Source organism: Cyprinus carpio, chromosome A15 (genome assembly GCF_018340385.1).
Source record: "Cyprinus carpio isolate SPL01 chromosome A15, ASM1834038v1, whole genome shotgun sequence".
Taxonomy (NCBI): Eukaryota; Metazoa; Chordata; class Actinopteri; order Cypriniformes; family Cyprinidae; genus Cyprinus; species Cyprinus carpio.
The window spans coordinates 15,613,478-15,630,001 of record NC_056586.1 but is presented as its reverse complement, the minus strand read 5'-3'; the positions used below and the strand labels follow the sequence as shown (position 1 = coordinate 15,630,001).

General features: G+C 35.0%; 1 pseudogene; it reads left to right on the top strand.

Moving 5' to 3' along the window:
* Positions 1–1,414: 1,414 nt before the first annotated feature.
* On the top strand, positions 1,415–6,738 carry LOC109112220 (annotated as a pseudogene).
* The last annotated feature ends 9,786 nt before the right edge of the window (positions 6,739–16,524 follow it).

The following is a 16,524-nucleotide window of genomic DNA, read 5'->3' as shown; positions in this document are numbered from 1 at the left end:
AAATGCCGAATTGGACCTAGAATTGGAATTGCATTTTTCAGGATAGCACAGGCTTGAAAGACTGCGCTTGGGTGAGCACAACAATATATGAGCTATGAATTTGTGCACTGGTGAATTTTTATGGTCTCTGAAAGAGAAGACAGGCTGCACTATTCTGAGCTAACGATTCCTTACTGCTTATTACATTTACTCTGAAGTGAGTTAAGAATATCAATGTTTATATACATTTTTAATTAACATCCCATGCTCCTATGCTGTTTTTGATCTTTTAATTTGGATCATTTGCAATTAGCGCTGATGTGTAAGAATATGCTCTTTGGAGTGAAAAGACTTTGAAGCTGTCAGTTTCTTTCTGGGCAGGTTGTAAAGATTAACGTATGCTATTGGAAGGAGAAGATCCCAGGCACCTACAGTGTCAGCCAGTGTTTCCCATGTTTTATAGAGATGGAGCCATAAAGAAGGGGAATATGATATATACGGCCTACTGTCCAATGAGTATCCAGGACTAATAAAGGTAAGTAACAGGAGGGATGCTGTTTTTTTCTTCTTCTAAAGAACAGGTTTGATTGAAGCCATGGCATAGTGGTTAGCAAACTTTGTGCTGCTCAGGTTCAAGTCTATCTTGAGTCACTCTGGATTGTTATTGTTTACTAAAACTAAATATTAAATATATTAAAAATATATTTGTTCATTGAAATAAAGCTAAAATAGAATAACGTGAATATTACATGCACAACTTAAACTCAAACAATTAAAACTGGCAACTATTTGAGATAAGTACTAAAATTGTTAAAATAAAAATGAATAAAAGCTCAATAGAAATACAAATAACAGTTAACAAAATTAGAAAATTTTAAACAAAAAAATCTAAACATAAAAATAAAATAAAAGCAAATTCAAAATATGAATAAATACTATAATAGAATAGAATAAAATGACCCTGGAGCCTGTCCACAACACGTTTCACACAAAAAAAGAAGTGACAAAAAGGTTTAAAAAAATGCAGTTTCAACCACAACTTTAGCCTGATTTTGTATTTGTCCAATGTTTTTTTTATTTAAAAGAGCACTTCTCCATGGCAACAATAGACATAGCCATGTCCTAAACCACTGTATCAATATGTACCACAGACCATTGCATTAATGCAATTGCCTGCCCACATCTCATAAAAAAGCCACCAGAGATTGAACACCATAGTTTTCATTCTTTGTTAATTAATCCATAATTCCCCCATGTTGAAATACTGCACACATCTCCATTCAGAGTTCAAGTGAATCAGATGCAAGCGCAAACAGGAGTGAATCTATAGCTCTCTGAATGGATCTATGGACCTCAGTGCTTTTACAAAAGCAGAGAAGCAGCACTCTCCTCTAGTCTGTGTTCTCCTGGTACTTATGGATCGGTTTCAGTTCGAAGGAGAGCCCAGCAGGAGTCTTCATTCTCATCACACTTAGCAAGGCTGAATGGGAGAGCACAGATGGCTGTGTCATGTTAGATGCATTATGTCTGCTCCAGTCGCTGGAGCCTGGCTTCTGCATGTATATCTGCTGCTCCCCCAAGCATACTGAGTGCTGGATCACAGATCCGTAATGTATCATAGGTCAGATTGTTTTTGTGGATCATAGTGTGCGTGCATGTGTCTGAGCAGACACATGGGCAGTGAGACCAAACCGGATGAGTGAGATAAACAGACAGATAGAGGGAACATCGATATTCTCGTGCGTTACGTCACCGGCTGTCTCCCTGGGCTGGTGCCAGTGCCTGCTGTGATGAAGAGCTGCATGTACACGGTGAGTCGCTTCATTGCTCATCCTCAGGTGTCATCGCTGATCTGCCACTGTGTCCGGACCAAACTTTCATTCTCATGTGAAGAGAAGAAAGACATTTGAATGCATGGCTCAAATTTTCTTCGGACATGTCATTTGATTGACAGTTGATGGAATTGAACCAAGCCATTTATTTTGGTTCTAGTTGGGTTTTAAATAGATTTTTTGGTTCTAGACACACCTGATACGGTGACAAGCAATTAAAGCTATTTCTTCCATGTAAATCTGACTTTTTGTCCTAACCAGATGTGACCACGACAGGATATTTTGTGGGTCGCTTGATTTTGATGTCTATTTCCTGTTCATAGTGAAAAGTCATCTCTCTGGAGTATGTTACAGTGAGTATCAAAAAAGCCAAAGTCTGAAAAAAATATCAGGGGATTTTAAATATATATATAAAAATCTATTGGGACATATATTGTACTGATTTTAATTAATTAAAATTTTATTTATATTTAAAAACTTTAAATGATTTACTGTAATAAAATGTAAAATAATAATAATAATAATAATAATAATAATAATAATAATAATAATAATAATAATAATAATAATAATAATAATAATAATTTAATGACAGATTCACCCTGGTACCTGATGTAGAAATGGTAATAAAATGAAAATCTCTACAATGATGTCTCTTAAAAAAAAAAATCCATATTCAGTCATCACGAATGTCTGGAAAGGTCCTGGAAATTCACTGGTCAAAAAAAGTGGGAACCCTGATGTTCTGATTGGCTGTGATTGTGTGGCATCACGCTGCGGTTTCACATTCAGTGTGGACAGAAAAATTGCTTGTCGTGGGAAACTTATCACATCACATCTGGTTGGAGTGCGGTTTTAGCCTCTCATTTAATGCATCAGTACTTTAAAAAAAAAAAAAAAAAAAAAACTAATTTCTTTCAGAGCAAGTTTTCAGTTGCTCTGTAAACTTCTGCATGACTAAACAAAGTTTCCATCCAGATGGCTGAAATGAAAAAATAATACAAACAGCTTGCAAATGGAAGGTACTATGACATCAGTCATAAAAAGGGAGAGCGATGATGCAACACAACCTAAATCCTTTAAAAAACTGCCATGTCAGGAGATCCACAGAACACCGGTGAGCATGCAGAGATAAAGTTCAGTATTAAAGCAAGAAACTGAGTGGAACCATATAAAACGGTTATCTAGTAGCATGATGCACAGAGCTGTCTGCTTCGATACGATCTACAGAACAACTTCAGTGTCAGCCAACCACAGTATTGATTATTTTCATACTTCAACAGAAAAATATCAGGTGGCTCAAAATGAATCAAAAGAATAATTTGTGGTAGTAGTAGTCAGAAATGACATTTGTTTAGGGTGAAGAGAAAATCTTTAGAAGTGAAATGATTAAGTTTGAGGTCAGTAGGGTTTTTTAATGTTTTTGAAAGAAGTTTCTTATGCTCACAAAGGCTACATTTATTTGATCAAAAATACAAGAAACACTAATGTTGTGAAATATTCTTACAATTTCAAATACATTTTTCAATTGAAATATATTTGAAAATTTAATTTATTCCTCCAATCTTCAGTGTCACATGGTCTTTCAGAAATCATTACTAATATGGTGATTTGATGCTCAAGAAACATTTCTTATTATGATCAAAATATTTATTACTAAATATTTTTGTGGAAACTGTTATACGTTTTTTTTCAGGATTCTTTGATTTATAGAAAGTTCAAAAGAACAGCATTAATTTGAAATGGAAATCTTTTGTAACATCATAAATGTTTTCACAGCCACGTTTGATCAATTTAATGCATTCTTCCTGATTAAAATGATTAATGTCTTATTAAGAAAATAAATCTTACTGAGCCCAAACTTCTGAATGGTAGCGTACACCCCAACAAGACATTAAATTAAATGTTTGTCATTCCTAAATCACTTAGTCAATTTGTTCATTAGCAATTTCAGGCTAATCTCTTAAGAACCATTTTATATTTAAGTTCAGTTCAAACAGTTCTCATAATTCATGCTGTGTGCATGTTCAGAGTACAAATAGGTCAAATATTTGCAGAAATAATTACAATCCAGTCTTGATGTTTAACATTCCCCTGCTTGGTTGTTTGTAGGTCACGCCAGACCATAACTTCGTCCTTGATTCCCACCCAATCTACGGCAACATCATCATCAGTGCTGGATTCTCAGGTCAGTACAAGCACTAATGAACTCTGTACAATCCCGTCCCTGTTAAACACAGCCACACGTGCTCACATCCACTTGTCGAGGTATCCTAACTTTTTAATGAGGGAATGGAACAGGGCGCTAGTGAAGGACAGGAAGTGTAACCCCCAGTGCGGGCGCCTTTTATCGTCTAATTAAAGGCGGTTGCTGGCTCCCTGGGTCCTGCATGCTCCCAAACCCACCTCTCAGAGGGCCAAAGGGCTCACCTGGCATTTGTTCCATCTGTTCCCATCATTTCCTCCTTAGACTAATTATGGGGCTAATTAAATTCCACTGGTAATCACTTCAGAGAAGCGCTGGTTAGCAGCATGGGGTGCAGAGAGTGGCTTTGGTGGGAAGGGGTAAGAAAAATACAGTACAGCTGAGTGGTATTGTGGCGCCACAGTGTAGCTATTCATCTTGTAATGCATTGTCCCGGTTAAAGGAGCTCTGGAGGTGTCACAGGAAGCATTGTGTGGCTGCCTCACTGAACTGGCACATCCCAGTGCTCTGGCACGTCGCGCACTAATGATTTATGACATATATTCTTCTGCCTTAATAATACATTACAACTCTGATAGGAGCAAAGTAATGCTCACTATTAACCTCTCCCTGCCTCTTCTCGTTTTATTGGCTGCTATAATGACAGTGTTTTGCCTCCCCACTGCTCTCCTGCCCTGGGCGCAGCTGTTGTATTGGTGGCTTGGGAAAAACTAAGTGTGAATTGGAGCCGTTTCAGGGGCAAACACACAAACCGTAGCACTTTGGTGGGAAGTTGCTCCTCTTTCCACCCAGAATTTGTCTCAAGCCAAGCTCTGAGCTCAAGGCCCTCTGGTTGCCATGGATACCCAAATACATCAATAGGGTTAAAGGAAGAACAGAAGACCCTCTACACGCGCACGTCTGATGGTCAAAGCCATATCCACTCACAGCCCAGCTTTGCAGACTTCAAACGGCCACCCAATCCGCAAAGGCAAGAGCTGAGAGTGTCGGAGAAGAATGCAGTGCATTTTAAACATCTTACCCAGCTCCATCTGTGTCTTAAAGGGACAGTTCACCCGAATTCTGTCTTTATTTACTCAAATGTATGACTAACTTTTTTTCCGTGGAGCACAAAAGGTTAAGACTTAATTATGTTGATGAGTTTTGGGTATCCAATCTGCTTATTCTTTTAAGAGAAAATCACTTAAAAGAGCAATTTGTTCATGAATCAGATACTACTATATCTCATGAAATTGCAAATAAGAGTTTGGTCAGATATTAAGATTTTCAGTGAATATAACAACTTAAATTTCAGTCTGTTTCTCTCACAAAACTGTCATATGGCATCAAACGAATGGAAACCTAGTGCATGTTTCATACTGATCACTTTCATGATACTTTTAAGGTGTTTTTACATTCTTTTCGAAGCACAAGTCTCTGTTCATTGTAATTGCATGTAAAATATGGACAAGTACACGACCTTTTAAAATTGTAGGGTCAATAAGATTTAATAAATTTATTCAGCAGTGACGTGTTAAATTGATCAAAAGTGAGTAAATACATATATAATTTCACCAATTATAATAAATAGTAAAATATTGTTCTTTTTAAACGGTCTATTCATTGAAGAATCTTGAAAAAAATAAATAAAAATAGTATCACGGTTTCCACAAAAATATTACCTGTTTTGTTTTTTTGAGCAGCAAATCAGCATATTAGAATGATTTCCAAAGGATCATGTGACACTGAAGACTAGAGTAATGATGCTGAAAATTCCATTTGCCATCAGAGGAATAAATTACATTTTTAAATATATTCAAACAGAAAACAGCTATGTAATAACATTTCACAATATTACCATTTTTACTGTATTTTTGATCAAATAAATGCAGTCTTGTTTGCCAAAACCCACCCTAAAAGATAAATGTCCTGTGACAGCTGGTGTAATGGTGCCAGCATGATTTGAGGGTCTTTTTTTTCTCTCCATGCTCTCTCATGCAAAGGTTTTCTGAGTCAGATGGTGGACGACAGTTAATGACTTTTTATAGAAGGCCGTTTTAGATTCCCGTGAGGTGCACTTCTTCTACCCCAGTGGATTGAATGAATGTAAACTCCATCCTACGATGATTCACCTCTCAGCAAATGTGATTTGTTTTTTCTCATTTTTTTTCTCCACAGGCCACGGTTTCAAGTTCGACCCTATCATAGGGAAATTGCTCTCTCAGTTGGCCATGGGACAGGCTCCCTCAGACGACCTCTAACCTTTTCGTATTCAACGTTTCCAGTCTCATGCCAGATTGTCACTTTGAATCCAAGAGCCTACAATGACATACATTTAATATAATATGACAGTGTTGATGTCTAATTGGTAACTGTGCTATGCTAATTCTCTGACAAAGAAAGGGAGTGTACATCCTTACCAGGCTAAGAAGTTAACTTTTACCACCTTTCTGCACAATAAGAACATGTGAAATGATAAAAATACCACAGGCTTTATGTAGACCTGGAGATTGTATATGTGCTGATTATGTTTCTAGGTAACAGCCATTTTTAAATCTTGATTTTTTTTTTTCTTTTAGCATTCTCTAAAAGAGAAACATAGGGCGTTTTTTTTTTCTAACCATTATTGACTATTTAATGTTTGTATATAAAATTACAGCCATATTCATTAATTTTCATGTACATTTTAATTAAAAAGTAATTTATTACTTTTTTATACCCAGGCTTATTATAGTTACTAAAACTAAATGCATAAAAATGTCATTACTAAGCGTTAAATGAAAATGTTTTTTTTCTTTTTTTTTTTTTTTTTTACATTTTTTTGCATTGGCAACATTTCTCATTTTCATTTAGTTTAGCTTGATGTACTAAAATAACTTAAGTAATACTGAAATAAAAATTTATGAAAAATGCAGACATATTTCTTAAAAAAAACGAATAAAAATGTCAAAAACAAAATGACAACTTTTACAAAATTACACTGAAAATTGAAAATAAAAAAATGATAACTTGGAAAATTGCACATTTAAAATTACAATAAAAATGGAAAATATATATATATAAAAACTGTACTATTATAAAAGATTTTACTTAGAAAATTACAACTGTAAAATTACAATTAAATTGGAAAATATATGAGTAAAACCATTTATTTAAAAAAAATTATAAAAAATACAATATCTCAATCCTACTAAAATAGCAGGTTAAAAAACACAATACATGAGACGTGTCTTGCATCTGCCTCATATGCACTTCACCAAGCTGTTTTTGAATTCAGAAATACACCACCCTAAGCATAAAAAAGTGACAAAATGTGATTATATGTGACATGATTAATAACCATTTTAAATGTCTGTCTTCACCATTAACATTTTTATGAAAAGCCTGCTGAGATTTCCATACCGTTCAGGAGAATGATGACAGATCAATAACCTCTGATGCTGATCACCAGAGTACAGCCCACCATGTTTCAGCATCTGCTGCACTGACAAGGGAGCCATTAGCCTCCCGCGATGAGTTTCTAACAGTATCGTCTGATATTGTCTGATTGTGAATGCATTCATCTGTGGCCAACGGCATTAAAATTAAAGTGCACACTTGTCAGTTTTTATGATTTTATGCATTACTCCTCTTCTCGCAGAGAGCAGTCTGGCGGCAAACGGAGCGTATTGTTAAAAGACATCAGCAGTCAAACCATTTGTCTTGGGGAAGTCAGTGTCATTTGTTGACTTGCTGCCTGGACCCATTTTCCCCTGTAAACATGTTAATCACTAATCAGGCAGCTTTTTACTTTAGACGTCCACCGGCACCATCAGGGGGAATGAGGAAATTATACAATGTGACAGCGGGTTACTGGGGGCCTTTTCATCCTTCTGGCTAGAAGGTAGCATGCACTGATAGTATTAGTGTATCGATGGCCATATTAAAAAGCCATCAAACATGCATGAGCTAATGTTTACCACCTCTGATGAGAGCTAACCTGATGCCACGAGAGCGACTGGAGCGATTGTGAAGGCAAAGACTTCATCGCACTGAGGTTTAATAAATGCAGCTCCACGCCTCTTTACTGACTCACGTATGCGTGGAACGGTCATTTCCATGTCTCCAGTCTAAAGGAGAGCTTTTTTTCCTAGAAAAGTCAAAGGAGCTCTCCGGCGCAAATGATAAAGGAGCTTTATAATGATTGGGAGAGAGAGAATCAGACCGCTCTCTGAAACAATGCAGGTGCTGGATGCCTAAAGGAAGGGCAAAAAGCGTCTTTGCACAAAATAATGCACAAAATCTGTGAGGCTCTGATATACAGTAGAATCACTTCTGGATACTCTGTCCTTTCATAACAGATAATTCAGCAAAATCCTCCACTTGTGGTTTTGTTGTTGTGGAGAGTTGGATTTAACCGCACTTAACTCTGGCCTCGCTGTTTGTTAAAGTGGCCATGAAGTGGCCTTACCATTAAAAAATAAGTATATTAAAAAAAGCAATTTAAGTCTCTATTGCATGACGTTGCTTCAAGGCTGACTCAACAAAATCATTTTCTTCACACATATGAAAGCAATAAAATGGTTTATAATTAAGAGATGTCTTTAGAGTCACGCAACTTTCAAAAGCATAGGTTGGCAAGAATCAAAACATTTTTTTGAAAGAAGACTCTTTTTCTCACCAAGGCTACATTTATTTAATTTGTATATTATATATATATATATATATATATATATATATTTATATAATTTATTATAACTATATTATATATAATATTTTTATTTTAAAATGGTTTACAATTGAAAATAACTATTTTATATATAATATATTTTAAAATGTAATTTATTCCTGATGCAAAGCTGAATTTTCTGTGTCATTACTCCACTCTTCAGTGTCTCTGATTTGAAATTATTCTAATATGCTGATTTGGTGCTTTCCTAATATTTTTGTGGCAACCATGATACATTTTTTGTGTGCTTTGATGAATAAAAAGTTCAAAAGAATATTAAAAAGAATGTTATTTAAAAAATGGTTTATAATAATCTTTTTAGTATTAACATTAAAGTAAAAAAGACCTGCCATAAGAGTGTATTTGATTCTGTCATGTAGCAGTTAAAAGTCTATTACACTGTATCATTGTAATCATTGTAACATTCTTTTATAGAATTCATTTCAATGAACAGAAATTTCTGAGTGCATGCAATAGAGTGCTAAAGCAGAATTCTGACGCCGAGTTTTTTTCATCAGCCATCAGTAGTATATTTCATAGCAGAGAGGAGGAGGATGAAGACAACCATAACTCAATCTCAAAGCTTGAGGAAATAAGTTCAGACTGCTGGGTTGGAGTTTTTCTTATAAGCATTTCTCTCATTTTTTTGTCTGTCTGTCTCTTAAATATTGACCTCTTCCAGGAAATGTCAAAAGACTGGCCTTCTGGAAGGTGTCAGTGTATTGAGTTGACATGAACAAGGGTGATGAAAAGCGTACATTGAATGACAACAGAGGGAGAAAGGCCTGCGTTTCTATGGTGATGAGTGATGTTTACCACCCTCTGTAAAGGTCTGATCAGATTGGACAGGGGGTTTGATTTAAGCACAGAGCTCAAGCAGCCTGCCTGTGATCCGCTGCTGACCTCGACTGAGGATGCATGACACATCCTCATCTAAACAGAAAACCAAAAATAAAAAACTGTATGAACTGTTTGTTCTCTTGATTGTTTTTAATGCATTTAGGCTGTCATTATAGGAACATCCTTAATGTTTCATTATTTTAAGTAAACGGGCACAAGCAAACTGGTGTTAGGTTACAAATTTTTTTTTTTGTTGTTTGGAAAGTTTTTATTGATTTATTTATTTAGCATTGAACTGTCAGGGTTCAGATGAGATTGGAAGACTCAACTGCAGTGAACAACATGAAAAAGTTTATTAGAAAACTTTAGGAGCAAACGTGCACAATAACTGACAAGGTGAATAAGTTGCGCCTCTGAGGAGTAGCTCCGTACACACCTCCATGGACGCACTGACTGAGGAGACCGTCAAGAGGAAAAGGAAGTGAGACGACCAACTGACAACGAGTCTGAGTCAAGCAATTGAAAGCTTCTTTCTGCAAACTCCTCATCCTACAGTACAACCTTCTGTAACAAGCAGATAAAAACAATGAACTCTCAGAACATGACACATCCACACAACACTGAGTGATCAACTGACAACAAAGGGTAGACACAGCTGGGAATAAATAAGGTAAAGGGAACGAGCGACAGGTGTGGGTGATCAACTCATGATTGATTGCTCAACAAACATGCTGCAGAAAATGACAGGACCAAAACAAACATCAACACACCCTGACCTGTGACAGAAATGAGAATAACACTCCTACTCTTTCTTGAAGAAGAAAAAAATAAAATAAAATATATATATATATATATATATATATATATTTATATATACACACACACACACACACACACACACACACACACACACACACACACACACACATATATATATATACATACATAGACAAAATCCTAATTGCTTTCAAACAAGTGTGAATAACTATTTTAAAGTGAAAACTTCATAACCTTTCAAGCACTTTGGTGTTTTTTTCTTTCTTTCTTTTTAACCATATTCATGACCAAAAAAAGTATACTTCAAATAAGTTTTTATTTCCACTTACATTATTTGCTGTGTAGTCCACTACTTTTTTAATATTTGCAGTTGGTCAACTAGGTTACCATAATGAAAAAAGTAGGAAAGTATAATTAATGAGAAAAGTACACAGCATTCCTTAAGCCATGTTTGATTTGAATATCTTCTATGTAATTTTGTTGTTGTTGTTGTTTTATGCATTTCTAATAATACAACTATTAGTTCTGACACTCAAATCTAATTGATCCAGCAGCATATGGACTTTTGAAGTTTTTTTTTTTTTTTTTTTCATTTTATTTTTTTTTATTTTTAACTTATAAAACTTTTTTTTGTGGAAAAAAAAAAAAAAAAAAAAAAAAAAAAAAAAAAAAAAAAACTTACAACCAGATCTGCACTTTTTCAATATCTGCACTTTTTTCTGCTTTCTATCTGCTTCTCTGTGCTGTCATTGCTCTTCAATATAGATGCCACTTTGTCTTACATCCTTGCTTTTTATGTGCCATCTGAAATCCCGAACAAATAATGTTTACAGCACACCCCATTCATTTTAAATCTATGACCCTGCACCTGCTGTGGAGCCTGAAATTGAGTCTCATGAGCTCAAAGCTGAGATGTTTTTTTTGGCCTTCTCTGATTTTTATATCCACACATGTGCATTTAACAAAAAGGAGGTCAGGCTTTCCTGACCCCTGCCAGTCAAACCCCAAGGTTTATCTAATACTGCACACCCTGCCTCAGGAGACACCCATTAATTAGTGGCTGTCTTTCCTTTAGACACCAACGGCAAACAAAATGCTCCATCCCTGTGGTAATCTTCCTGCGGCACACCAGCATAAACCCCAGAGGAGCCCTTAGAGAGAAGACATTGTGAGGGTCAAGAGGGCTAGGATTCATTCCAGCAGGGGGATCAGAGAACATGGCAGCGCAGACTATGATGACAGCACAAGTAAAGATCAATATCCCTGGGTTATGACAGAGCACAGCAGTGTAGTGCCAGCATATGAGTCCCTTGGGGATTTTCTTTATTATTTTATTTTATTTGGGAGTTTGACTTTGGGGTTCGGCTGCAAATATAAAAAAAATAGTGGATTACACTGACAAAAAGAAAAAAAAACTGTTATTTGGTCAACTAAGTTGATGAACCATATATGATGAAGAAAATATTGATTTAATCATGAATAATTAATTGTATTATTATTATTATTACTACTACTACTACTACTACATTTATGACAATGCATTCCATTTACTTTAAAAAATATTCTTGGAAGTGAATTAAGAATTACACTATAATTTACGGTAAAATATATATGACAACATGTAATTAAATAAAGCAATTTGCAAAGCTGAAATAATGACAAAAATAAATGGTGTTCATGTTTGATTTGATTATTTTCTGTGTAATGTTTTGTTCAAGGATCAGAACTGTTAGTGACTTTATGAACTGAGTCACTAAATTTTTTACACAAGCAGTTCTTTCAAAACACTGATTCGTTCAGAAAATGCAACATATCTTTCTGAATGAGTCATTTATACCACTGATTCGTTCAAACCACTCAGTCATTCAGGAACACAAGTCTTTATGAGTGAGTCATTGAATCATTTACACAACCGATTTATTCAAAACACTGTATTGCTTGCAGGCCAGCCGCAGATGATTATCTTTGTCTGGACTATTGGAACTATTTTCACTGGCAAAGCAAAAATAGACCAAGTTAGTTTACACAGAACAGGGTTTTTCATTTTACTCCGCTGCTTTTTCATTGTTTTTCTACATAAATGTGCACTAGATGGACAGGTTTGACTGTTGAGCTCACCCTGCAGTGTCTAGCAAATGACCCATAATTGAAAAAACATTGCACTTTAGACCTTCTGTTTTCTTATTCGACTGCCCTGCATCGCATGGTTTTAAATGAAACTGTGGTCCATAACTCGTATGCTACTTAATGCTAACTTGTTAATTATTGTATAATTTTTTTTTTTTTTTTTAAATCACAGTCATGAGAACCTCTATTGTAGCAGATTTGGAGATTTTGTGGGTTTTTTTTTGGTTTTGTATTTAAAATCTTTAATCATTGGGCTTGGTGAGGCTTGTATGAATTGGTTGTGATGATATTGTTGCTGCTTTCCGGCAGTGGCTGGTGAACACAAGTGTGTGTCTGTCTTGGGGATGCTGTCATCAGGGATCTGGGAGAGAGGTTACAGAATGTGTCAGCTGCATCTGCCTGGTGCCAGAGCTGCTAGGAGGAAACACAGAGCGCATCAAATGGCGTTACAGCATCTTCTCATAAAATTTACGCTGGGGAGAGACAGACAACGCTGTGTCTTTACATCCTGTGTCTGTACTGTACCTCCACCTCTCTCACCACACACTGTAGCCCAGCAGGGGAATAATGGCCACACATGAATATTACAACACTCCTTTCATCAGAGGATATTACAATCCAGACAGTGTCAGATAATTGTACCCGGCAGAGTGGAAGAGGCCTCTGAGGAAGCAAACACACATACAAGCTGTAGCCTATTCAAAATATGCTATGAAAAAAAAAAAAAGGATGGTTCCAACTTCCAATTCTGATTGGACAAACCATGTTTTAGGCCGTTGTGTAATAGCCAAAATAGAAGCACCTATGAACACACATATGAATTGATTAATAATAATAATAATAATAATAATAATAATAATAAATACAAAACAATTCAGATGAGATTACTTTTTCACTGGAGAAAGCAATAGTGTGGATAAAAGACTAGTATTTTAGCTGGAAGCAATGATTTGAAGTGAAAAACGCCTTGAGGTATTTGTTGCTTGATAAGACACTAACTGATGGACTGGAGTCGTGTGGATTATTGTGAAGTTTTTATCAGCTGTTTGGACTCTCATTCTGACGGCAACAAATTCACTGCAGAGGATCCATTGGTGAGCAAGTTATGTAATGCAAATAAAAAAGGAAAGTATAACAATAAGCTAAAATGACAATAAAATCATAATAAATAGAAATAATGCAAACATGTATTTAATACAATAAGTTCCACCCCGCATGGTTACTGTTGCTGTCTCGGTTAGGTTGCCATGGCTTTTATACAATACATCTCATTGCTACCATTTCTTAATAAGTGCATCAGGATTTATATAGATTTCTACTCGCATGCTAAATACTGTATATATATATATATGCATGTGTGACAAAAATGGAAATTTAAATGCAGCCATATAAGGATTCAGCTTTCTGGGCCCTAATGCAAAGCAAATAATAATAATAAATAAATAGAGAGATATAAATTATATAATAGATATAGAATCTAAAATTTTAGTAATTTGTATAAATTGTATTTTATGAATAAAATATAACAGCATTTTAATTAGTTAATATGCAATTAATTATATAATTGTATAATTTGTATCTATTTTATTATCTAAAATATAAATAATTTTAATTAATTCATATTTTCAATTAATATACAATTACATAATTGTATAATTTGTATAAAATATAAACATAGCAACAACAACACTAAGAATATTATAATATATAATATTATTAAAAAAAAACAACACTAATAAAAATACATTATAAAGTTTTGATTTGTACTGCTGTCATAATAACAGTCCATTATAAAAAATTCAAGCTTACAACCTGCATTTATAAATTACTATAAAGGTGGCTGTATACATGGCTGTACATGTTTCTGCATATAATCCTTAATAAGGCATGGAAATGTACATTCAAATGTTTGTTCAAGATAGCAGTTATTTAGTGAATGGGTAGTTGAAATATGGATCATAATTGTTAGGTTTTAGGCAAGAGAATTGTAGCCTATGATCAGCATTTATTTGAATGTGGTTTAAGATAAAATGCTGGTTTATTTGGCAGAGCACTGCCGTTGGCTCACACTCATCTCACCTACTTCTCTGCTTGGACTGCACTGATGGAGCCAATGGAAAGCTCAAGCTGAGCTGTGCCCAGAAAGCTGCCTTTCCTATTGTTAGCTGATACAGATTACTGCAAGCCTTCCTATTGTGCAAAGGAGCAAACAGCCAATGGAAAAGAAAAGCTTGTTGAATGTGAATCATAGGCAGGGCTTTTCTACTCAGTGTAATTTGGATGCATATTTTGTATTTAAATACTGAAATTTAAGGCTTCAGTCAGATGTTTCACCTGATCTCTGAGAAATGTAAGAAAGACACACAGAATTTGTTGCCCTTACAGAGATGGCGAATATTGCAGGCTTTATATCTAAAAGCTTTGGATAAAAAAAAAATAAAAATAAAAAATAAAAAAAAGCTGCTGTGTGTAATTTTATTTATTTATTTTTTGCATTAAAACTGGACTCTGGACTAAAATCAAGTTAAGAGGTTAAGTTTTTTTGCTTGATCTATGAGAAGTTTAAGAGGAATTTTGTTATTTTTGTTATAATTGAAGGTTTTTTTATGCGTATTTGGAAAAACTATATTATTAATTGCAATAAATGTATTCTGAACCATCTTATTATTGTTTATTGCTTATTTATTATTTTATTGAAATCATTTTATTGAAAAAAAATCTTCTTTGATGACACTAACAGTGCAGAAATAATACACTGCAGCTTTAAAATGTGAGAAGAAAATTGTTAAGCATGCCAAAAAAAAAATTTTTTCCTTTTGTGCTTGCTATAAAAAAAATGTATTATGAAATAAGCATGGTGAAACAAGTCTAAAACAATCACAATCATTTATTTACAATATATTAAACTGTAATGCAAAATCATTTATCAAGTGGTCATTTATTCAATAAAGAAAATAAACATTAGCTATTTTGAAAGCTAGAATGAATCATACAGAAATTTATATATTAATGTGTACAGCCAGCAAATGTTATGCATCTTGTAGCCACGTTTTAATTTGCCAGAAACATCATAAAATGCTAATTTTTCATATTAAAATCAATATTGACTGCATAGAAAAGTGGATAAAGTGGTTGACCTTTGCAGAGGGTCTCTAAAGCCATGTAAAATACACACGCAGTCTCCCTTTAAAAATCTAAGAGAAGCAATGACATCCTTTCATTGCCATAATATGCTGTTGCTTTATATTTTGCTAGCTTCACTTAATCCATCAACGCTAGATCATAAATACTACAATGAAAGCAGAACAACAAAACAGAAGGCAACAATGGAAATCGGAGGGGTGTGTGTCCGTACGAGTTCAAGTGAGTCTCAAAGTCATTAGGTAAGGCCAAAAATACTGATGAATCCAATGTGACGACATGCAGCAGGGAAGCTGGGATTTCACAGTATCAGTTCTGTCAAACGTCTCCATCTCGTGCTTCTGGCTGCATCACATCAGCGCAAAAAGCAACTTTAAAGCGGTTTATCCAGTATCGGTAGAGCTGGATGATAAATTACCACAATGCCCCATATAGCCAGGATCATGGGCATTCCCTTGGGAAAGCCGGACATCGATGATAAAAAAAAAGCCTGAGAACAATAACAACCACAACAAGAAAGTGTGGGAATAAACCACTGAGCCATACAATGTCTCCTATGAGCAAACACTTACTATAGTCAATTCAGTCAAAACAGAACAAGACAGGCATATTATGGAGGAAAAAAAAGCTTTTAGAGTGCAGACCTGATATTTCCAAAATGCTGCCCTCTTCTCGTATCATTGACCTGATCGCCTTTTTTCCTCTCCACTAAAATCATCAAAACAAAGTGAAGACCGAGAGGAGAAATGGGCTCCCTCTCACTTACTCGAGAAAAAACATGAATGCTTATGTTTATGTGTGTGAAGGGGTGGAGGTGGAGAGATAAAAGTAGGTTTGTGTTTGTGTAAACACAACAGGTGTGGAGATCTTAAATCAGCCCCACCTTGACTCAAGTCAAGAATGAAAAACTAATTTGCTTACAAACCTAAAACAAA